At 44.0% G+C, this 23,415-nt stretch overlaps 1 long non-coding RNA gene across 3 annotated transcripts in view; it reads left to right on the forward strand.

The window, feature by feature from the left end:
- The window catches only part of LOC309528285, a 182,143-nt gene that overhangs the window by 96,181 nt on the left and 62,547 nt on the right, over positions 1–23,415 (forward strand). Inside the window, exon 3 of one of the 3 annotated variants that reach the window (XR_014217598.1) lies at positions 9,346–9,690. The exons of the other annotated variants lie outside the window; for them this stretch is intronic. This is a non-coding gene — a long non-coding RNA (uncharacterized lncRNA). Of the gene's footprint in view, positions 1–9,345; positions 9,691–23,415 lie in introns of those variants that run through there. 3 annotated transcript variants of the gene reach the window in all.

Here is a 23,415-nt window from a genome sequence, read left to right on the forward strand (position 1 = left end):
CAGGGAGGGACTCACCTTTTTGAATGCTCCCCTTCATGAAAACACTTACCCCAACTACAAAACTAGCATAGTAAGCATACTGTATTCCTTTCCATGCAGTCTAAAGCAGTCAAGCCCACTCTACCACCTCCTTTTTTTAATGCATGTGGAGACGCAAACTTAAATCTATTTTTACCAGATAACCAAAATTTATATTGGCCATCTCTTTGACTTTAACAAATATGTTTAATGTGTCACTTTCTTATTTGTTTCTACATCCCCTTTCCCCCCTTGGCTTCTCCAGCCTTGAGGAATTCCTCTTTAAATTTTCACCCCGGTCCTTTTTCTGCTGTCTCATCTTCTTCTCTTTCCAATTCTGGCAGGAACTTTGTCTCATTAATAAACCATTCTTGCTCATTTATCTTCCTGACTACCTCCTTCCTCCTGTTCAAGCTCTTTCACCCTCAGCTACTGTAAAGATTGCTTACTGTTACATATCCGCATTGTACCAAACTGAATTCTCGGTAGGCTTCTGACTCAAAGGAAGGCGAAGAAAGTTCTGCCAATCCACTGATTACCCTGAAACCCACCTTAGTCCATTGATATTCTCTATAAGATGAAATATATAGCCCCTCTAGCATTGGTGCAAACACACACATGCAAAAAAACCCAGGTGATAACCAGGCAAATGGAACAAATACATAATAAAACTACTAAAAATGCTTACTAAATGTAAATAGTTGAAGTTAGAATGTAGAAGCAGGTAAATAACTACATTAGTAGTTCCCTTCCACCAAATCCCCTGCTTCTTCAGATTTTCATATCTTCAAATCTGTCACAGGAATGGGGGAGAAGTGTTTTCATCATGAAGTTCATTGTGTGGGTGCAAATAGTTTTTAGAAAACTAAATAAAAGGACTGTAGTGGCTGCAGAGATAGAACTTAGCCCCCCTCCCTCCCTCCCTCCTTTCCTTCCTCTCCGTTCCCCCACTCTCTCTCTCTCTCACTGCCATGAACCTCATGATAATCACTTCCCTAAAAATGGCAGTACAGTGGTACCTTGGGTTACAGATGCTTCAGGTTACAGACTCCGCTAACCCAGAAATAGTACCTCCGTTAAGAACCTTGCTTCAGGATGAGAACAGAAATTGCATGGTGGTGGCATGGCAGCAGCGGGAGGCCCCATTAGCTAAAGTGGTACCTCAGGCTAAGAACAGTTTCGGGTTAAAATGGACATCCAGAATGAATTAAATACGCCAGTGTGGTGTAGTGGTTAAGAGCAGTAGACTCGTAATCTGGTGAACCGGGTTCGCTTCCCCGCTCCTCCACATGCAGCTGCTGGGTGACCTTGGGCCAGTCACACTTCTCTGAAGTCTCTCAGCCCCACTCACCTCACAGAGTGTTTGTTGTGGGGGAGGAAGGGAAAGGAGAATGTTAGCCACTTTGAGACTCCTTCGGGTAGTGATAAAGCGGGATATCAAATCCAAACTCTTCTTCAAACTCTTCTTAACCCGAGGTACCACTGTATTTGCAAAGGTAGGGAACAGGGAAGCTTTCCTCCTTCCTTATCCAAATGGCAGCTTCAGGGTTTGTTGGTTTGTTTGTCCTGGCCATAGCAGGAAGAAAAAGGGTAACCTCTTGTTCCTTATGGTGTCAGTTCTGCTCAGATGCCCCCATGACTTGGATGAATGAATACAGAAAGGACAAGGCTTGTGCATCTTTTAATAGTTGTATATGCAGAGGACTTTCCGCAGGTGTATCTGACGTGGCAAGGCACACCTGCTGAAATTCTCTCTTCTGTGCAGTATGCAGGAACCCTGGCCCCTTATACACACCTGGGTGCCCTAGTAGTCATGGCTTCTATTTACATAACAAAAATGCTAACATGCAGTTAACCCCACGTCTCATTTTGCCCTGAGTGACAGTAAGGGATGGGCAAATTTGTCAACTTCACTTGCTCTCCATTCCTCTTCTCCCCACCCCCCATCTTAAATTCCATTATCCACATTTACTCTCCACAAAACTCTAAACTGGTTTTTAAAAATGGAATATTAATGTTTTATCAAAGCATACATATTATAAGAGAGCAGAGATTAGGCAAGGTAAAAGATTTCAAGAGAGATGGTCTTTATTTACCATGTTTTGGAATGATAAATACTTGGGGAATAAATATCCATATAATATAGTTGCATTGTTCCAGAAACATACAAGATGTAATAATAATAATAATAATAATAATAATAATAATAATTTATTTATACCCTGCCACTCTGGGCTGCTCCCAACAGAATATTAAAAGCACGATAAAACATCAAACATAAAAAAACTTCCCTAAACAGGGCTGCCTTCAGATGTCTTCTAAAAGTCAGGTAGTTGTTTATTTCCTTGACATCTGATGGGAGGGCATTCCACAGGGTGGGCGCCACCACCGAGAAGGCCCTCTGCCTGGCTCCCTGTAACCTCACTTCTCACAGTGAGGGAGCCACCAGAAGGCCCTCAGAGCTGGACCTCAGTGTCCAGGCTGAACGCTGTTACATGGGCGTTAAAAGTATTTTGCTTCATTATGTAATGCAGTATGCTGTAAATGGTCAACTGGTTTAAAAAATGAAATGCGCAGTGCACTGGTCAGTAATTGCTGGGTTTGTTCTCGTTTGTAGTTGCTATGGAAAAGATGCATGAAGATGATGATTTCTCACAAGTGAAGTCACAGGCAGACCAAATGAGGCAATTCCTCTCCCTTCTGTCTGATCTTCCTAATGGGGCATCTCCCACAAGAAATTGGACAGACAGGTCGACAGATTACTTAAAGCATTTAGAAGGGGTATAATGCTTATATAGGGAAGCTAGTTATGTGGAATGAAACATGCTGGTATGAGGAAGTCAGCAGCATCTGAACCCTTGCATGTTCTCCAACAGTGCCAAAGTGGAAGACATCCGCTACAGATTTTAAAACAGTGTGGCAACAGGAAAAATCTGTGGTTCATATTGGGGAAAGGCTCAGCCTGCTGCCAAAATGAAGAAAACCCAGTAGAGAACAGTAACCAAATTATAACATTTCATTGTGGCATTGTATGTTAGCCACCAGGGACGCAGGTGGGACTGTGGCCTAAACCACTGAGCCTCTTGGGCTTGCCAATCGGAAGGTCGGCAGTTCGAATCCATGTGACAGGGTGAGCTCCCATTCCCCTGTCCCAGTTCCTGCCAACCAAGCAGTTCAAAAGCATGCCAGTGCAAGTAGCTAAATAGGTCCTGCTGCATCAGGAAGGTAAACAGCTTTTCTGTGCACTCTGGTTTCCATCACAGTGTTTTGTTGTGCCAGAAGTGGTTTAGTCATGCTGGCCACATGACCCGGAAAGCTGTCTGTGGACAAACACTGGCTCCCTCGGCCTGAAAAGTGAGATGAGCACCGCTCCCCATAGTCACCTTTGACTGGACTTAGCTGTCCAGGGGCCCTTTACCTTTACTTTTTACCCTATTTTAGTCATATTATCTTTGCTAATTACCATTTCTTCACTTACATGGCTAAGCTTTCTCTATGATGCTTAGATTCCTGTGGCTTTAGAGAAAAACACACCTTTGATTCACCCTTCACTCCTGTCACTCACTTCCAGGGGTGCCAACTTGAATAAAATATTGGGGTAAGCCCCACCCCACATTATTGATCACAAGACATGGCACACACATACCATCAGAATGGCAATGCCCATCAACTTGGCGTAAGTGTCCCCCTCAAATATTTTATTGAGGGGGCCAAAGGGACCTTAGCCCCTAGGAGTTTGCTCCTATGGTCACTTCTATAGTCTGAATTCAGAATGTATACTGCTGCTTGTTGTTGCTTTGCTGTTTGCTTGTTTGCTTGTTAAAAACAGTCTGCAATGTGTCGAGTCATCAATAATGACATATTGAAGTTAAGCACACCATCCAACTCTCAGTCTAAGCATCTTCAAGGAACAACACCTTGGTTGCTTAAAGAGAGAGAAATAGAGTTCTGTCTGTGGTCATTTTTCCGGCCCTTAAGTCAGGGGTGGGGAAATATTTTCTGCCTGTGGGTCACATCTCCTTTCCTTCTCAAGGTTGCATGCCTGTGGAGAGCAGGGCCAGAGGCACTGCAGTGTAATCTGATTTCAAGTGTACATTCCAGCCAGGCAAAAAGACACCAGGAAGGTGCACATCAGGGTTCATGAAGGGTGTGGCTCAGGAGAGTCTAGGACCTGGGAAGATCCCAAAGGACCAGATGAAGAGGTCATTTGTCTTCTGGGCCAAAAAAATACCTGTCCCCACTTTAAGGGATGCTCGGCACTTTTGTGTTACTTCTGCTTAACAGGTAAAGTTTCTTGTACAATTCTTTTTTTTAAAAAAAACACCACAGCTGTTTCCCAGCAGATCTAAAGCTAATCTTTTGATGTGCCTAGTAGTTAATGGATTTCTCAAAATGAAAACACAGAGATGTTAACCAAAAAGGTTTAATGAGTGTTTTAATTATGGGAACACTGGCCGCAATGCACTGAACGACTCTGACCTTTGGTCCAGCCTCAGAAAGTCTCATGCAAAACGAAATGTCCCAGCCGTGGCAGCAAACAAAGGTCAGCTCTGTCGAAAGATCCTTATCAGCCCCTGCTGTCAACAACTCAAGGCAAAATTAAGTCCGCAACTGGAGCTCTCGGTTCAGCTTGACCTTGAATTCTCCACTGCGACGTCCCAGAACGCAACTTGTATAATACCATAAAACTGAATGAAGAACTGGGGCTAGGCAAACAGTTGTTGTTTTTCCATCCAAACAAGGCCAGAGGGCCATCATTCAAGTTGCTACATGTTGTAATTAGAAAGAGGAACAAAGACAGACTAATTAGCCTTCTGCTTGGGATGCCTTTTACCTTGGCACTGAAAGGTCAAGGGAACCAAATCTTTTCAACTGACTGTCCTTCACGTGGTCATTCAAAGGACCATGCCATACATTACCCAAGACTCAGCTGACTCAGCTGTCTATAAAAAACATATGGTTAGCTGAATGTTTCAGACTTTGCTTTTGGGTAAATGAAGTTAATCAGATGTAACCTGAAACTTTGTGTAGAGAATGACGGATAGATCCATTCAATGCTACAACATAGCAAATTCTGACCAGTGCATTAATGCTCATTGGATTACATAACACCAAGGTCTCCAGGAGCCTCATCGAAAGCAGCAATCATGTGCCCAAAGGCCCAAGCAACTTCTACAGAAGGGACAGAGACATGGCATTTGTTGTTGTTTAGTCGTTTAGTCGTGTCCAACTCTTCATGACCCCATGGACCAGAGCACGCCAGGCACTCCTGTCTTCCACTGCCTCCCGCAGTTTGGTCAAACTCATGCTGGTAGTTTCGAGAACACTGTCCAACCATCTTGTCCTCTGTCGTCCCCTTCTCCTTGTGCCCTCAATCTTTCCCAACATCAGGGTCTTTTCCAGGGAGTCTTCTCTTCTCATGGGGTGGCCAAAGTATTGGAGTCTCAGCTTCAGGATCCAGCACCATAATTCAAAAGCATCCATTCTTCAGCGATCAGCCTTCGTCAGCCATTTTGATCCATCATGGCTGCTCTATAGTGTGCATGAAACACACCATAACTGCTGGTTCCGATGGATATGTTGTTCTAGCAGTGCCCAGATTAAGAACATGCAACTTGAAAAAGGAGCAAAGGAAAAGCATCGCGGGTCAAGGATACAATGTGGACAGCGGTACAGTGTTATCTAAGGATGCAGCCAGAAGATGCCTGAAGGCAGGTAGGTTGGAATCTCCCCTCTGTAAGATATTCCAGAACCCTTTCCAGAATTTTCAGCTTCTGTTATATAAAATGGTAGCTCTTTTATTTCTATAAAGAAAACAACACAGAGAGCATTCTACTCAAAGTTAAGCTGTTTTGTTGCATGTGTACATCAGAAACCCCATGTGTTGGATCCAAGCCATTTGACCCTTAAGAAACACCTTTATGCATGAGGAAAATCTTTTGCTGGAGTCAGCCATGCACTGGATAGCACAGTTGGATAGAGCTCGGTGCTGATAACGCCAAGGTTTCAGGTTCGATCTCTGTATGGGACAGCTGCATATTCCTATATTGTGCGGGGTTGGGCTAGATGATCCTCAGGGTCCCTTCCAACTCTGTGATTCTATTCTATGGGTACACACTCAGAGCAGCTATCTGGTTACATTATCCATTTCTCCTGATCATCAAGGGCTGCCTTCTCCAGCTCCTTTCACCCACTGCTGATACTCTAGGTTGCTTTAGAACTTTCCTGCATCTAATCTAGAAGACATCTCATTCTGCTGCCTTCTGGGGCCGATGACAGGGTTATTATTGACTTTATGTGAAAATAGGGTGAGATCTCAAGCATCTCAGCAGGTCTCAGTGGGTGCCCAAAGTTTTGCCCACCACATCCGTATCAGTTTGTCAGCAATAATGTTAGGAACACTTCAGACCAAAGATTAGGAAGGGTGATGGGAGTGGGGATGCAGAGGGTGATTGATTATATGTGACATCCATTTTGGGTTTATGCATTCATGAAGGCCGTGCCTGCAAGATCTGTAATGCCAGCTTGCACACACTGTGCAAAGATGAATAAATGAATAATTGTTTTGATAATATTAAACAGCATGTGTGATGTCGCAGAGCAACATCTGTTATTAACAGTATAAACAAAAGGGGGATTTTTTTCATCTTTTTTTAAAAAACTGATTACGTGTCATTCCACGGAGAGGAGCAATGTGGTGCCTCCAACTGCCCTGCTGCAGTAGGCATGAAAGAAGTGTAAGTAGGCAGAAAGAAGTTACTTTGGTAAAGAAGAAAGTCCTCTTCTGAAAGTCAAGGAAAGAGATACAATACAAATTAAGCATTATAAAATTATTAAGGTCTCGTATTACCTTGTGAGTGTGCGATGACACCATCATCCATTTTACAACCCAACAGTCCATAGTGATTAGAGATGGGTTAGTCTGTCAGTTTTACCCATAATTCTGTTCTAGTCCATTCATTTACATTTTAAAAAAAAAATTAAACAAAAACCCAAACGCACCATGCATATTTTGATATGTTTAAATTGTCAAGAGCCACGTCATAACATTCAGAGATGTGTAAAATCTGGCAGTCAGCTAAGTTTTGATCCACAAATTAGTTTTGAATGTGCAGATTAGGAATTCGTAAATACTGAATACCTCAAGCACATACCCCCTCAAGTGTACTAAAAAAATTGGGACATCCTGTTTTATCCCATGAGAACACGGCAGCCCATTTGGGTGCCATGATATTGTGTGATTTCGCATCAAGATCTCACTCTGAAAAAGCATGGGGGGGGCAGGGCACTACGATCTCTGGACATTGTATTTGAGCCTTAATTTTCATTTCATTTAGACCTATTTAAACTTGCCTTTGCCTTTGTTTTATTATTTGCTGTGTCTTATTTCTTATAATACTTCTGCCCTTCTATTCCATTTTAGGCAGCCTAAAGATACGCACACACACACACACACGAACAATATGTATCTTTGTTTGTAAATCAGTATATATAGTCCCTGAAACAGGCTGTATTTGGCAAGTGAACTGAGAGGCAAAAGCATTATAATGTATAGTCCTCTACATTAAAGCCGAGTTATTCCTGCATTATTTTACTCTGGAAATGCTAATATAGATGCCTGCTGTTTAACATATAAGCAAGAGGCTTGCAAACAATCCTTAAGGGCTTGTATTATCTTAGATCTGAGCTATTTGGCAGCTCAGCTCAGTTTTATTCTAACTAGCTAGCAAAGATATCCTAAGCAACCCTGCTCTGGTGTGAAGCAGCACTCCCCAACCTGGTGCCCTCCAGGCAGTGGCGTAGCGTGGGTTGTCAGCACCCGGGGCAAGGCAAGTAATTTGCGCCCCCTAACCTGTGGATTTGCGCCCCCTAACCCTAACCCCCAGATGTTGCGCCCGGTGCGGCCGGCCCCCCCTGCACCCCCCACGCTACGCCACTGCCTCCAGGTGTTTTGGACTACAACTCCCATAAACTCTGACCATAGGCATGCTGGCTGAGACTGATGGGAGCTGAAGTCCAGCCACTGAAATTGGCTCTGGGGTGGACTTGGGATAGGTAAAAAAAGGTAAAGGAGCCCTGGACGGTTAAGTCCAGTCAAAGGCGACTATGGGGCTGTGGCACTCATCTCATTTTCAGGCCGAGGGAGCTGGCGTTTGTCCACAGACAGCTTTCTGGGTCATGTGGCCAGCATGACTAAACTGCTTCTGGCACAACAGAATACCATGACGGAAACCAGAGCGCATGGAAATGCCATTTACCTTCCTGCCACAGCAGTACCTATTTATCTACTTGCACTGGCGTGCTTTCAAACTACTAGGTTGGCCGGAGCTGGGACAGAGCAACGGGAGCTCACCCTGTCGCGGGGATTCGAACCGGCAACCTTCTGATCGGCAAGCCCAAGAGGCTCAGTGGTTTAGACCACAGCGCCACCCACATCCACTTGGACTTGGGATAAATCCCAGAGAGGGGAGATTGTTCCATCCGGCAAGCAGGAATTTTTTTGCAGGCAGAATGACTGGAAGAGTACAACACTGAATTTCACCCTGTGAGTGGGTTAATTTACCCAGCTGTGTTCACCCTGGTGCAGGTGACTGTCCAAACCAGGAGATCATATTTTAAAAGTGGAGGATATAAAACCAGTCTGAAAATCAGGGTGCCCTGTTTCTTGCTCTGAGCTGACAGGTCTGCTTCAGTGAAGGTTGTGTCATCTGAAAAAAATATGAAAAGTTGTACATGAAGATTTGGCTACATGGCCACTGTGAAAACAGGTAAAGCTCCAAAATAATTACCATAACACCACAATTTAGAGAGGTAAAGTAGTTACGTACATTTTTCAGAACTATGGAAACCACAGCGAGAGGCTGCAGGATAATGGATCTGTTCCAAAGACTTGGTGTTCTTCGACAGAAATTGTGATTATTTTTTGCCAGTAGATTCTCCCTCAAAACACTGAACTGTATGTCAGCTGTTGCCTTCTTGTTAATCAGATAACAGTACTTTTACTTCTTTGGACAGTTTTAGCTAATGGAGAAACGGAATGAGAGGGCAATTACAGTTCATCAGCGTTGATTTTCGTGAGTGTGTGTGCCTTAACATTGGCTAAACTGCTACACTTAGGGCTGACAAGGTCACTGAAAAATTCCAAGAGCGTACTTCACAAACACCATGCCATCCCACACTCCTGGACCACATTCCTAATGGCAATTGCAGGGTTATCAATCTAGCGGGAGTCAGGGTGCTTAAAGTCACGTATGTTAGCTGTCAATGGTATTATATGGTTCGCTGGTTCTGTGAATGTGACTGACATTATTTCTGTTGCTTTGGCAGCTGTAAAAGGGAGTTTCTTTTCGAAGCAATGAAGTGCATGGACCCAGAAATGGATTGCCACCATGGATGTATAATCAAGGATATAATGGAGCGAACTGAAAAGGGGGCAGTGTGGGAAAGCAGTCGTTTATCAGGGAGGCAGAGTCATTATTCGGTCTGGATGCTGGTACTCGAAACACGGGAACAAATTTTCAGGTCTCTAATGCGAACACCTTGGGGTTTTGTCTTACTGCTGATTTGAAAACAGCTACCTGCCTCATCAGCTGTGGGGAGTCTGAGAGCCAAGATACGTAGGAAGGACATCTGTAAAACAGAAGAGCACCCCCATTGTTCTACCCAGACACTGAGGTCCATCTCTGAGGGCCTTCTGGCAGTTCCCTCACTGCGAGAAGCCAAATTACAGGGAACCAGGCAGAGGGCCTTCTCGGTAGTGGCAACCGCCCTGTAGAACACCCTCCCATGAGATGTCAAGAGAACAACAACTATCAGGCTTTTAGAAGACATCTGAAGGCAGCCCTGTTTTGGGAAGCTTTTAATGTTTGATGGACTACTGTATTTTAATATTTTGTTGGAAGCCGCCCAGAGTGGCTGGGGAAGCCCAGCCAGATGGGCGGGGTATAAATAAATAATAATAATAATAATAATAATAATAATAATAATAATAATTATTATTATTATTATTATTATTATTATTATTATTATTATTCAGCCTTTATATATATCAGGCATAGGCAAACTCAGCCCTCCAGATGTTTTTGGCCTGCAACTCCCATGATCCCTAGCTAACAAGACCAGTGGTAAGGGATGATGGAAATTGTAGCCCCAAAACATCTGGAGGGCTGAGTTTGCCTATGCCTGATATATATAAAATCTCCCCAGCTCAAATCCATAGGAATGTAAAACAGCTGGGCTGTAGCTCCATAGTAGTAGAAGAAGAAGAAGAAGAAGAAGAAGAAGAAGAGGAGGAGGAGGAGGAGTTTGGATTTCATATCCCACTTTATCACTCCCCTTCAGGAGTCTCAAAGCAGCTCCTTTCCCTTCCTCCCCCACAACAAACACTCTGTGAGGTGAGTGAGGCTGAGAGACTTCAGAGAAGTGTGACTAACCCAAGGTCACCCAGCAGCTGCATGTGGAGGAGCGGACACGCGAACCCGGTTCACCAGATTACGAATCTACCGCTCTTAACCACTACACCACACTGGCTCTCACACTCACACTAGAGCATTTTCTGTTGCACACAGAATGTACCAGGTTCAATTCCCAGCATTTCCAGGTAGGACTTGGGTAAACTCCTACCTGAAACCTTGGACAGCTGCTGCCTATCAGTGTAGACAGCACTGAGCTTATGCACCAATGACCTGATGTGGTATAATGTGGGTTGACTGAGTTGAACGCATACCCCAACAGCACTGGAAGGGAGGAAACAACAAAGCTTTTTGTGTCAGTGTTCTATGACAAGATGTGAGTTACTGTGCAGTGTTCTTGGTTCTTCCCAATTCATTAATTTAGTGGGGAGAAAATCAATGTTTTCATTCTTATGGCTTTGGGGTCAGTTTTACCTCTATTCATTGGAAAGACTGAGAAAATCGAAAACCGTGCACATATGGTGCTAGAGGTCAAAGGGATCCTGCCAAATGCTGTTTAAATTTATTAGTTACTCATCCTGTCTGCAAATGCTCATTATGTCTACAAATGCTTAACCTGGTCTACTCATTTAGTGGGAGAAAGAGGCAGAGAGGTTTAAAAAAACAACAGTAGTTTGACTGTTTTCACAATAGTCAAAACATTTGCTTTTCTTAATATATAAGTGGTGTGAGTATTCATACCTGAATTTAGAAAACTTTGTTTTACAAGGAAAACCTTCCTTGTGATTCAGGAAAACTGTCTTCTTTTTCATCATCATTCAGCACAAAACAAATTCAGTTTCTTCCAATTGCACCTGCAATTTTTTGCAAACCACTTGAGAGCCTTTAGATGACCATTTTTCTCTGCGCATGAAAAAGTATTTGCAAAATTTGGTGATGTGGGCGACCCTCAACATTTCCAAGGCACAATTTCACTGGCTTGCTTTAAGTGGACCAAGCAAGCCTTCCGATTGGATGATTGCTTCAAATGCTGCCCTACCAATGGGAGAGGTAAGCTTGCCTTTCTGTGGGACTTGTGGAAGGTGCTTGCAAACATGCTTCATGCCACGCAAGAATGTTACAGTTGGCGAACCATTTATGCCACTTAGTGAAAAATGTCTAATAAGGGCATTTAAGTTATCTAAACCTGAAAAGTAAAGCATGAAATTCTGGGTGTATTGTGATTCCAAAACACCACACCTTTTTATATACGTGGGAAGGGGAAAAGATGCTCCAGCACCTCAAATCCTTTGTCAGGTAATGGCTGAGAAACTATCAACAGATTCAACAGATAATTTCTTTATCAGTGTGTAAGAATGAAGGATAAATTCCATTCAGTTCACACTTGAAGGCAAACCTACCTCTTCTCCACACACAATGTGAGAAGCAAAACATAGCTATCCTTCAAAATTCACAGCTCTCTGAATTTTATGATGCAATTGTGCGATGCCCAATTATGGTTCATTTCTTTTTGCAAATAATCTCTCTCTCTCTCTCTCTCTCTCTCTCTCTCTCTCTCACACACACACACACACACACACACACACACACACTTTCCAGTGGCAGGAAGGAAGACTTATGCCTCCATTCTTTCTCCAGAACTTGTTTTCTACAAGGCTACTTAATATCCTAGCTCAGAATGAAACCCGGGGTAGATAGTGGAGGAAAAATGATGGCCATATCTGGCGAGCTGGTTGTTTGTTTTATTGGCTTTAGAAGATCTGTCTTCCTCACAGTTTGGGAACTCTACCATAAATATCAGCCCCAATAGGGATCATTTAATGACGACTTAATGATCCTGAATGAAGAAGAGACTAGGTCAAAAGCAATTACTGAGACTGATGTAGGGAGCTGCCTTACCAAGCAAGAGGGACGTCATTGGTCCATCTAGCTCCTCTCCAACCTTCAGCAGACACCCAATGTTGCAAGTAGAAGCCTTTTTGAGGTCTGCTGCTGGAAGGGTCTATCTTACTGTGATGAAAGCCAATGCTCCAAAGTGTTGTCTCTTTAAGCAAATAATGTCAACAACAACAAAGCCCTCTCCTTCCAACATAGATAAATCATGTAGGCACTCTGCTTTGCTTGAATACACAGAAGTATATTTCCCTCCTGTTCATCTAGGCTGACATGAAGCAACAGGAGATCTCCCAGAATTTAGACCTCCCTTTTCCTGGTCTCCAAGAATTGTGCTAAAGACCCCATCTCTGAGGGATCGAGCCTACTTGCCAACATTGCACCCCTCCATGGCCTCTTTTGATTAGATAGTTGTCCCCCCATCTGCCCTCAGCCTCCTAATGCACACAACATAGCACTGTAGAGTTGGAAGGGACCACAAGGGTCATCTTATCCAACCTTTCCCACCCCGAACAGGCCACGGTGATCCATGCGACGGTCACCTCCAGGCTTGACTACTGTAATTCGCTCAACGCGGGATTGCCCTTGAAGCTGTCCCAGAAACTCCAGCGGGTGCAGAATGCAGCAGCGAGACTCACGGGGTCCCTGCCATGGGAGCATATTCACTCAGTGCTTTTTTAGCTGCACTGGCTCCCGGTGGAGTACAGGGTCAGATTTAAGTTGCTGGTTTTGACCTTCACAGCCTAGGACCCTTGTACCTACGGGACTGCCTCTCCCGGTATGCCCCATGGAGGACCTTAAGGTCTATAAATATCAACACCCTAGAGGTCCCGGGCCCTAAGGAAGTCAGATTAGCCTCAACCAGAGCCAGGGCCTTTTCAACACTGGTGGAACGCTCTGTCTCATGAGACCAGGGCCCTGCAGGATCTGATTTCTTTCCGCAGGGCCTGTAAGACAGAGTTGTTCCACCTGGCCTTTGGCTTGGAATCGACTTGATTCCCTCCCCCTCTTTCTTTTTTTCCTTTCTCCTTCTGTGATGGAACTCCTTTTTGGGGACTTCCCTGGCTTTTTTCTGGCCCACGTAGGACCAGTCTGGATAGTTAGCCTTGGTGAAGACTTGACATTTTCATCCCCCAAAAAGTTTTTGATTTGAGTTTCTGCTGAAATTGAGGCTGCATTTTAATGTTGCATTTTAATCTTGCTTTTTAAGTTGTATTTCAATCAATTGTTTTTATACATGGTGTTAGCCGCCCTGAGCCTGGTCTTGGCTGGGGAGGGCAGGGTATAAATAAACTATTATTATTAATAATAATATTATTATTAATATTATTATTGCATGATCCTTTGCCCAACATGGGGCTTGAACCCATGACCCCGAGATGAAGAGCTGCATACTCTACCAGCTGAGTTATCCATGTATAAAATGTGGTTTGTGTATGCCAGGGGTTGTCAACCTAGTCCCTACCGCCCACTAGTGGGTGTTTCAGGATTCTAGGTGGGCAGTAGGGGGTTCTATGGCACAAGCTGAATCCTCCTTCCATCGAGCACTGGTGAGCGGTAAGGAAAGTTTACCATCAAGAAAGATGCATTAGTGGGCGGTAGGTATAAAATGGCTGACTACCCCTGGTGTATGCCTTTGTCCCTCTCTGCCCCGAAGATTTTATTATTTATACCCCGCCCATCTGACTAGGTTGCCCCAGCCACTCTGGGCACTTTCCAACATATATAAAAGCATAACAAAACATTATTATTATTATTATTATTATTATTATTATTATTATTATTACTACTACTACTACTACTACTACTACTACTACTACTATCTGGCTGGGTCTCCCCAGCCACCCTGGGTGCCTTCCAACAAAGTATTAAAATACAGTGGCCTGTTAAACATTAAAAGCTTCCCTAAACAGGGCTGCCTTCAGATGTCTTCTAAAAGTCTGGTAGTTGTTCTTCTCTTTGAAATCTGGTGGGAGGGTGTTCCACTGGGCGGCTGTCACTACCAAGAACGCCCTCTGCCTGGTTTCCTGTAACTTGGCTTCTCACAGTGAGGGAACCGCCAGAAGGCCCTCAGCGCTGGACCTCAGTGTCTGGGCAGAACGATGGGAGTGGAGACGCTCCTTCAGATATACTGGATTGAGGCTGTTTAGGGCTTTAAAGGTCAGCACCAACACTTTGAATTGTGCTCGGAAACGTACTGGGAGCCAATGTAGATCTTTCAAAGTAAAAACTTCCCTATGCAGGGCTACCTTCAAATGTCTTCTAAAGGTTGTGTAGCATCACCTCGGCTGGGAGGTTGCATAATGTCATACCCTCCAACATTTCTCCAATGAAAATAGGGACACCCTAAGGAAAAGCAGGACATTCTGGGATCAAATTAGAAACCAGAACAGGTTCTATAAATCCGGAACTGTCCCTGGAAAATAGAGACACTTGGAGAGTCTGCAGCCACTGTTAGGAAAAGTGAGGCAACCCGTTTCAGGAGACAGATTTTAGGGCACCCAGATAGGGCAGTAAATTGCCAGTGGTCCAGTTTGTTATATTTTTACCACCACCACTCCCTTATTACATTTCAATTTTCACTGGCTGCCTTAATCTAGAGATGGCAAGTGATAGAACACGAGACCTTGTGCTCTGTATTTGTTAATGTCAGATTGGAGAGGGGAGGAGTCCCATTCTCCAGCACTTTAAGATGAGGCAAAAGCTTTTTCAAGACTCCGTGATAGACAATGTGCAAAAGGCAAGCAGGCCGTGCTTAATAATATGCAGAGGGGTCGACAACCTTTGCAAATCAACGGAGAAGGGAGTGTGCATAATTTGGTTCCCGCTCAAATATTTTACCTTTCCGTCGTGCTGGCGAAAAGGGTTTGCTGCAGAGCTTGCATCTGAGACTTGCTTCGCACAAAGAGGGGGGTTGTTATGGCAGGAAAAAGCAGCGATGCCAATCCCGCCACACATCTTACGTTAATTAATGTACTACTGTGCGTGTGAAGTAGCTCTCAGCAAACTAATTCTTTAAAATTCTTGAGAGTAATTGTGGGGGCACAAAAAAAAATGGAAACAGGTGCTGGGCAGATCAAAGAGCATAGGAAGAGCTATCTAGCAGGTTTGCTAATGGAAAGATAATGGCTTTTATAAGGATGACGGGGAGGGGGGAATAAAGTGACAGACCTAAGGGTGAATTAAAAGAAGAGAAGAGTCCTTGTAAAATGAAGCTGTAACACAAATCCATTAGCTGTAAACACTGGATAATAATAATCCTGTAAATGGTACTCCACTTCCATTTTGTGCAACATTGTAGGTGAAAGGTGGCAGCCTGCCACAGAGAAAAAGGCTTTGCTTTTTTATTTTATTTTTTATTTTGAGAATGGCACTGGGTAAGTCTACTGGGCATACTGGGGTGTTGTTGGAGGAGAAAGGTTGTTTAATGTGCAGCACGGCATCTTGGGGTACCTGAAGTGAAGGCTTCTCACGTGGTTTTGGAAATAGCTTCAAATAAATAGATTGTGACTTTCTCCCAATGTATGCTAGCCCAAAGGGCACTTCTTGCATCTTCTCCAAATGACCTATTTATTGAGCATTCGTTCTGATTTGCTTGCACAAAGCTTATATGGAAGTTAGACGATGTCTGCTCAGCCATTACTGAACATTTGTTCTGGTATGTTCATGGGGCAGGTATATAAGAATGAGTATTCATCCAGCCTTCTCCTGATTTGCTTGAGGGGTGCAAACGTGTCTTCCTGTTGGTCATTCATTCACCCCATGCTTTTCAATGCATTTCCCTGTCATTTTCCTAACCGCAAGAAGTGGGTTTGTAGAGTGAAAGAGCACTTTAATCCACTTTAAGTGCACCACCCTAAATTTACAGTATGTCCTTGAATCCCTCTCACAAAACAGAGACTGCCTGGAAGCACTCTGAAAGAAATGACAGGTCCAGCAGCCAGTTGTGCTATGTCAGCCATCCTCAGCCGAACTGCAGTCCTGATGTAGTGAAATGATCTGACAATCTCTTGGAAAAATGAGGGTTGGATGTATACATTGGGTGGGTTTCTCCCAAGAAGTCCTGTCAACAGAAGGTCTGCACAAAGACTTCCTCTTGCACAACAGGGTTTCCCTCCTCCCCCCCTGTGTGCCCCCAGAGCCCCCCCAAATTGGATCAGAGGGTCAGGGGAACACTCAGAATAGCGTGCAAGGAGAGAAAAGAAGGAATTGTTTCGTCTGGCAAGCTCCAATGCTTGTGTGGATAGAACGTTCATCATGGGACGACTTTGTATTCTACTGTACAAATTTGTAACAATTGGGAAAGCATTGCTTTCTATATATATTTATTAGATTTATTACCCGTTTTTCACTAGGGCGGGTTACAACAATATGACCATGCAATGGGAAAGTGGAGACTGAGAGGAGATATGATATGATAAAGGTAAAGGTACCCCCTGACTGTTAGGTCCAGTCGCAGACGACTCTGGGGTTGCGGTGCTCATCTCACTCTATAGGCCGAGGCCTTTGTCCGCAGACATCTTCTGGGTCATGTGGCCAGCATGACTAAGCCGCTTCTGGTGAACCAGAGCAGCGCATGGAAATGCCGTTTACCTTCCCGCTGGAGCGATACTTACTTATCTACTTGCATTTTGATGTTCTTTCGAACTGCTAAATGGGCAGGAGCAGGGACCGAGCAACGAGAGCTCACCCTGTCACGGGGATTCGAACCACCGAAATTCTGATTGGCAAGCTCTCGGGTCTGTGGTTTAGACCACAGCACCAACCACATCCCTGAGAGGAGATATGATAGCCATCTTCAAATACCTCAAGGGCTGTCCTATGGAAATGGGAAGAAGCTTGTTTCCTTCTGCTCCGGAGGGCAGGACTCAAACCAATGGATTCAAGTTACAAGAAAGGAGATTCCGACTAAACATGAGGAAGAGCTTTCTGAGAGTAAGAGCTATTTGACAGTAGAATGGACTCCCTCTGGAGGTTGTGGACTCTCCTTCCTTGGAGGTTTTAAAGCAGAGTTTGGATGTCCATCTGTCATGGATGCTTTAGCTGAGATCCCTGCGTTGGAGTGGGTTGGACTAGATAGCCCTTGGGTCCCTTCCAACTCTACAATTCTATGATTCTAATTATAAAAAAACCAAATAAAGCCAATCCAACCAAAACATATATTGATTAACCAAAAGAGGTGGGTCTCACAAAACAAAATGCCTTAAGCGTCAAGGTCTGAATACAGTGGTGTCTCTTCAGCATGCAATGGAAGCTGTACAATAAAGATGGTAAACATACCACTATAGCAAAAGGCTTTCACAATTTAGGGGCTGTCACAGAGAAGCCCTCTCCTGGGTCTTCATACCCTGCACTTCTGAGGGTGGCAAAGTGACTTAGTGAAGCAATACATGGATTCATAATGTGTGTAACAACCATTTGTACACATGTTTTCAGGTGGGGGGACAGTTTGTGCGCATCATCTCACAGCTTAGAAAATGTATTGCCTTTCGGCAATGTCACACAGTTTACTCCCTACTGCTGTATTTTTTTCTTCACTGAAAGATTCATTCCCATATGCATATTTGTCCCTTGATCATGTCTCCATAAAGTGATAATTTTCACCTAAAGGAGTAATTAAACGCTTCGCATGAACTCAAACACAGAATAGTTCCATTGAAAACATGGGAGTAGGGCTAACTTAGGTCCATTAATTTCAGTATCACTTAGTTGCATACAAGCCAATGTTCTCAACAAGTGTAGTTAAATTTAGTTCCCAGATTTGGCTGAACTAATCAAGCATTGCATAAGAAAGTAACATATGCTTATTTGAACCATGGCCCTCGCAGATTCTGATGCTCACCTTTACATCTCTCTCTGAAGGTGAGATGCACCTCTGCCCTCCTGCTAAAGTTAGAAGTGAAAGTGTGTGAGTCATTCACTCTTATGATTTCTGCACTTTTTGCATGGAAGAGGCTGCATTCAGATGGAACTTTATTCCATTCTCCCAATATTTCCTTACTTGATAATCTTATGTGATCTTTCATGTGATGTAAAAGCAGTTTCCAGGAATCTAATGGTATGTAGCAGAAGTTTAGTGCTCATTTCCACGTTGTTCCCAGAAACAAATCCATTTGTAACCCCGCTAATTCACATGAGTTTTGCATTGTAATTTTCGTGCAATTTTTAATGATTGTGCTGCTACTACTCACATGATGAAAATTGGGCTGGTATTCTGGCATACAGCTCTTATACACCATTTGAGAGTTAACACAACATGGCAGTAGTAGACCAATCAAAAAGGCCACAGTTCCAAAATGCAACAGGGAAAACGAACATTAGCAATCAGGACAGAGCATTATAACCAATAAAACTGACGCAATAAACCCCACGTCTGAATGCAGCCAAAGAACTCAGAGAAGCTGTCTAGTTAATTTGCAAAACTAATGTGACAATACATAAGCATATTTATTTCTCTTTCTGTGTCCCTTATATGTCGCTTGAACAAGAACTAAGTAAAGATCAAAGGTTTGTATTATTCTGACACGTCAATCAACAAGTTGGGTCATTAAAAGATGTCATATGTGCAAGTCCTTTGATGGTGTCTACACTTCATTTCATTTTTGTTCACTTCTCTGTCGTGTCCTCATGGAATTAAGACAAGTGTTTCCTGTGCAAAGATCCTTCCTCCTTATGGAACTGCAGCCTCTCTCTGGAAAATGCTGAATTTGCACATTTGCACCCTCCCCTGAATAAATATGATAAAATATGCCAGAACAAGGGAGCAAACACTGAGAGAAGATTGCAAGGCAGTAGCTACATCACAAGAAATTCAGGATTTTATTAGCTCCTAGGGTGTAAAATGAGCCAGAGTGTGAATTTGTCCTAGCAAAGAAGATTTGTGAGTGAAGGAGCTAGGCACATGACATCAGAGAATGGGGGGGGGCATGAAATGTTGCTCAGCATCAACTGCAACAAAGCATTTTACCTCTTTAATCTAATAAGCCAGTGGTTAGCTAGGTTCTGCGGACCCCTTGTTTTTCAAAGTCAAGCTATGGACTCCCTACTTTTGAAAATTTTGATAGCTCTATGGTAGTGTTTGTTATGTGAATGGCACCACAGATCCCCTGGGTGGGTTATGCAGACCCCCTCAGATGAAAAGCGCAGGGTCAGGGGTGGTTCATACAGGGAGAGGCAGTCCTTAAGGTATTGAGGTCCTGAGCCATGTAAGGCTTTATAGGTCAACACCAGCACTTTGAATTAGGCCCAGGAATTAATCGGCAGCCAGTATAGTTGTGCCAGAATTGATGTTACCTCTTTGACTGCTGTGAATAAGCTCCAAAATGTTTTCAATTTTCATCAGCAGTTCCAACGATACCACCCCATTGTGTCATTGGTGGGGTTGTCCATGTGACTTTTCTCAGGATCCTGGAATTAGATTGGGGGCGGGGGCAGAATTGGGGCTGATTCATCAGCAAATTGAGGCACCATGGTAGAATCAAAAGGAAGTGTACTGTTCACACAATGCACAGTTTTCAGGACAGTATTCCTCATCTCTCTCTCTTACTACTACTACTGCTGTCAAGTCTGACTTGAAAATCAAAATGGGTGATCATTTGATGCAACCCTGTACAGACTTCATCTTACAGATTTTCTAAATGAAGGGTCAACGTCAAAGCGTTAGCACCAACCATCAGAAAACACGGCAGGCAGCTTTCCTAGAGCCTGCAGACAGTCCAGCTGCAGCAACAGGAAAGCAAAGAAGCCAACCCAACAGATAAATCAAAAGCCAGCCAGCCAAGCCACCAGCAGCAGGACACCAACAAGAATAGTCGAGGGCAGCCAAATATGGAGACATCACAACACTTCGCTGCAGGGGTTTCCATTATGTGGTTGTGGTAGCAGACACTGGTTGCTATCTGAAGCAAAGGAAATAAAACGTGGAAGACATGAAAAAATGTTGTTCTCGCTCCAGGCATTTCCATCGACTAATTAATAGCAGGGGTTTCTTATGCGTCTGATCCTAACATGGTAAGTGGAGGTAGGGGCGCAATTGTTTCAACTGAAGAGGTGACATCCATTGGTAGTCATGCTCAGAGTAGACCCACTGAAATCAATGCTACTTAAGTCCATTCATTTCCTTGCAAAGGGAACACAAGGCAATTGCAGGGAAATGTAATTATGTAACACTGAAAGACAGAAAAAGCAAGAACAATAACGAATACCAATCCCATTCCAGACATGGGAATAAATAAAGGGAAACCAGCAATTTCTTCAACTGTTTCCTTTTTCACTGGACTTCTCTGACATCTTTACTCACTGCGGTGGCTATATGCTACCACCAGTATTAGAGACAGACAATCTCTGAGCACCTGGGATGCGGGTGGCGCTGTGGGTTAAACCACAGAGCCTAGGACTTGCCGATCAGAAGGCCGGTGGTTCGAATCCCTGCAACAGGGTGAGCTCCCATTGCTCGGTCCCAGCTCCTGCCAACCTAGCAGTTTGAAAGCATGTCAAAGTGCAAGTAGATAAATAGGTACTGCTCCGGCGGGAAGGTAAACGGCGTTTCCGTGCGCTGCTCTGGTTCGCCAGAAGCGGCTTAGTCATGCTGGCCACATGACCCAGAAGCTGTATGCCAGCTCCCTTGGCCAATAAAGCAAGATGAGCGCCGCAACCCCAGAGTCGGCCACGACTGGACCTAATGGTCAGGGGTCCCTTTACCCTTTACCTTATCTCTGAGCACCAGTCTCTAAGGATCAACAGTGGAAGGGTATTATTGACCTCATGTCTTGCTTCTGGGTATCCCATTGGCAACTGGTTGGCCAATGTGGGAACCTTGATTCTAGATTAGATGGGTCTTGATCTGATCAAGCAGGGCTTCTATTAGGTTCTTAGGATTCTATTTTTTCATGGTTGTCTACAATAAGCTGTTTTCTTTTTCTTTTTAGAAGACAAGACGAGAAACATTATATAAATAATTGCAGCACTTCCCTCTGTGCTCTGGTGCACTTCAGAACTTCCTGACTTCTGCAGTAATAGCTTGCACTCGGCGGCAGCACCTGTTAAAAATGTGCTGTGCCCTTTAGAATATTTCTTAGCCGATCACAAAAGATGCTCCGCTTTATTGTGCGATTATTACCCGCTCTCTTTGGAGCCCCACGGCTTCAGACAAACTAATTCAAGCCATTGTTGCCGGCCAGCTTGATCCTGGAATCGCACAATCCTTAATCAGTTTAATATGCTTCATGTTTGCGATTTGAAAAACACATAAGAAAGCAGCCTGCGCAGTGCAGATACGACAATTGGTGAAACAATCCCTTTTTTCATTGTGTTTGGGTAGTGCAAATCTTACCCGTCAGTAACTTTGCCTTCCTTTGCTTGGGAGAGTAAACGAGACAGTTGTTCTCATGCCAACAACTTTTGGTGCCAGGCTAGTGATCGAAATATGTTGCCTCTGGAGGTTCAAGTGCATTTAATAATCCCCCACAACACCTCCCACTTTTATTTTCCGTGACTGGTCCCTCTTCCCTCATCCCTGTTATCATGTTGTGAGCAGACAAAATTTGCCTATACAAACAAGGGGAGAGAAAAAAACTTTAAATATATTTTGCTATCTGTCAAAATTCAACAGCTCTCTTACTTCCCCCTTCTCCAAAATAGACAGAAGGAACAACAACAGCAGCAAAATCCTCAGCCAACACTGTCACGCTTTAAAACTTTATGTAATGTTAAAAGTACAAAGACCAGGGGCCTTTGTTCTCATTCAAAATAGCTTGCCAGCGTCTTTCAATAAACAAATAAATATTCGATAGCATATCAGAGTACTTAAAGCACAGTACTTACCTTTGTCTAGCTGTAATCCTCAACTCACCTCAACAGTCTGTGTTACTATCAGTATCCTTCAAGGCTGGGCCTACCATTAAGAAGAGTGAAGCTTTTGCACTTCAAGACCCCCATGCCACCTCCAGGAGAACAAAGACACAAGGACACAGAATTTAGGTTAATGTTAATGGGCAAAATTTAGGCCACAACTTTATTGGTTACAGAATGTGAGAGGTATGGGCTTAGGCATTGGCATCAACAGACTATATCTGACTTCTGTCCACCTTGCAGGAAGTCTGGAAGGGTAAACCACCAGTAGGGGCCTTCCAGAGTCGTGCTGCGGTTTAAATGGGCCCTGGCCACACTCCCACAGCGCCCTGATTGGCTGCCTGGCAAATGGCGTGGTCGGGTCACCCTCAGCGTGATGCGGGACACTACCCCGCACCACGCTGAAACAGGGGCGGGACCTGGTGTCCCAAGCACAACCCATTCCCACCTGGAAGCAGAACCAATTTACCTCATCTTGGAGATGTTGCAGTGGGAGAGGTGGGAAGATGGTGGAAGATGAAGCTTTGTGTACCTCACAGCCTGACCTGGAAATTTTCTTATTGCTCTCTGTTTTAGTAAAAAGCAGGTGTTTAAGTAAGATTCAACTGTTAGTCCAGCTGATCGCTGTACATAGAATTGGTGGTGCTGTCTCATCCTTCACCTCAGGATGCAAAATGTCTTGGGCCAGCCCAGACCACAGCATTGCAGAGGCTGTAAGAAGTGCTTTGTCTAAGTAAGTTAATGGCAGGTGGAAGATTCAAGCCATCGACTGATTAGTGGTGTAGCTAATACGCCACACCATCCATACCCTCCAACATTTCTCCAATGAAAATCGGAAAACCGGGACATTCCGGGATCTAATCAGAAACCAGGACAGCTTTGGTAAATCCAAGACTGCCACTGAAAAATAGGAACACTTGGAGGGCCTGCACATTTGTCAGCTTCTATGATATGGAGTATTACATGTGCTGCAAGTGGCCCAGGCAGTCAAATGTTGTGGCCATCCTGTACTGGAGCAGGAGGGTCTGTGGTCTTGAGTATAGCCTAGAGTTAGTCCTGCAGACCAGGCATCCTCTCCATATTTGCACTGCTGCTTACTACCTCACCCAGAGGACCAAGCTAGAATCAAAATTACCCCACGTCATAAGAGCTAGTGCTCTAAAAAGCCTTACACTTAAAGAGCAGGTAGGTGCTTTTACTAGGGCTGTGCACTGGTTTCAGCCAAGGCTTGAGCCAAGTCAAG

The sequence above is a fragment of the Podarcis vaucheri genome (assembly GCF_965113315.1).
Source record: "Podarcis vaucheri genome assembly, chromosome: 3".
Classification (NCBI taxonomy): domain Eukaryota; kingdom Metazoa; phylum Chordata; class Lepidosauria; order Squamata; family Lacertidae; genus Podarcis; species Podarcis vaucheri.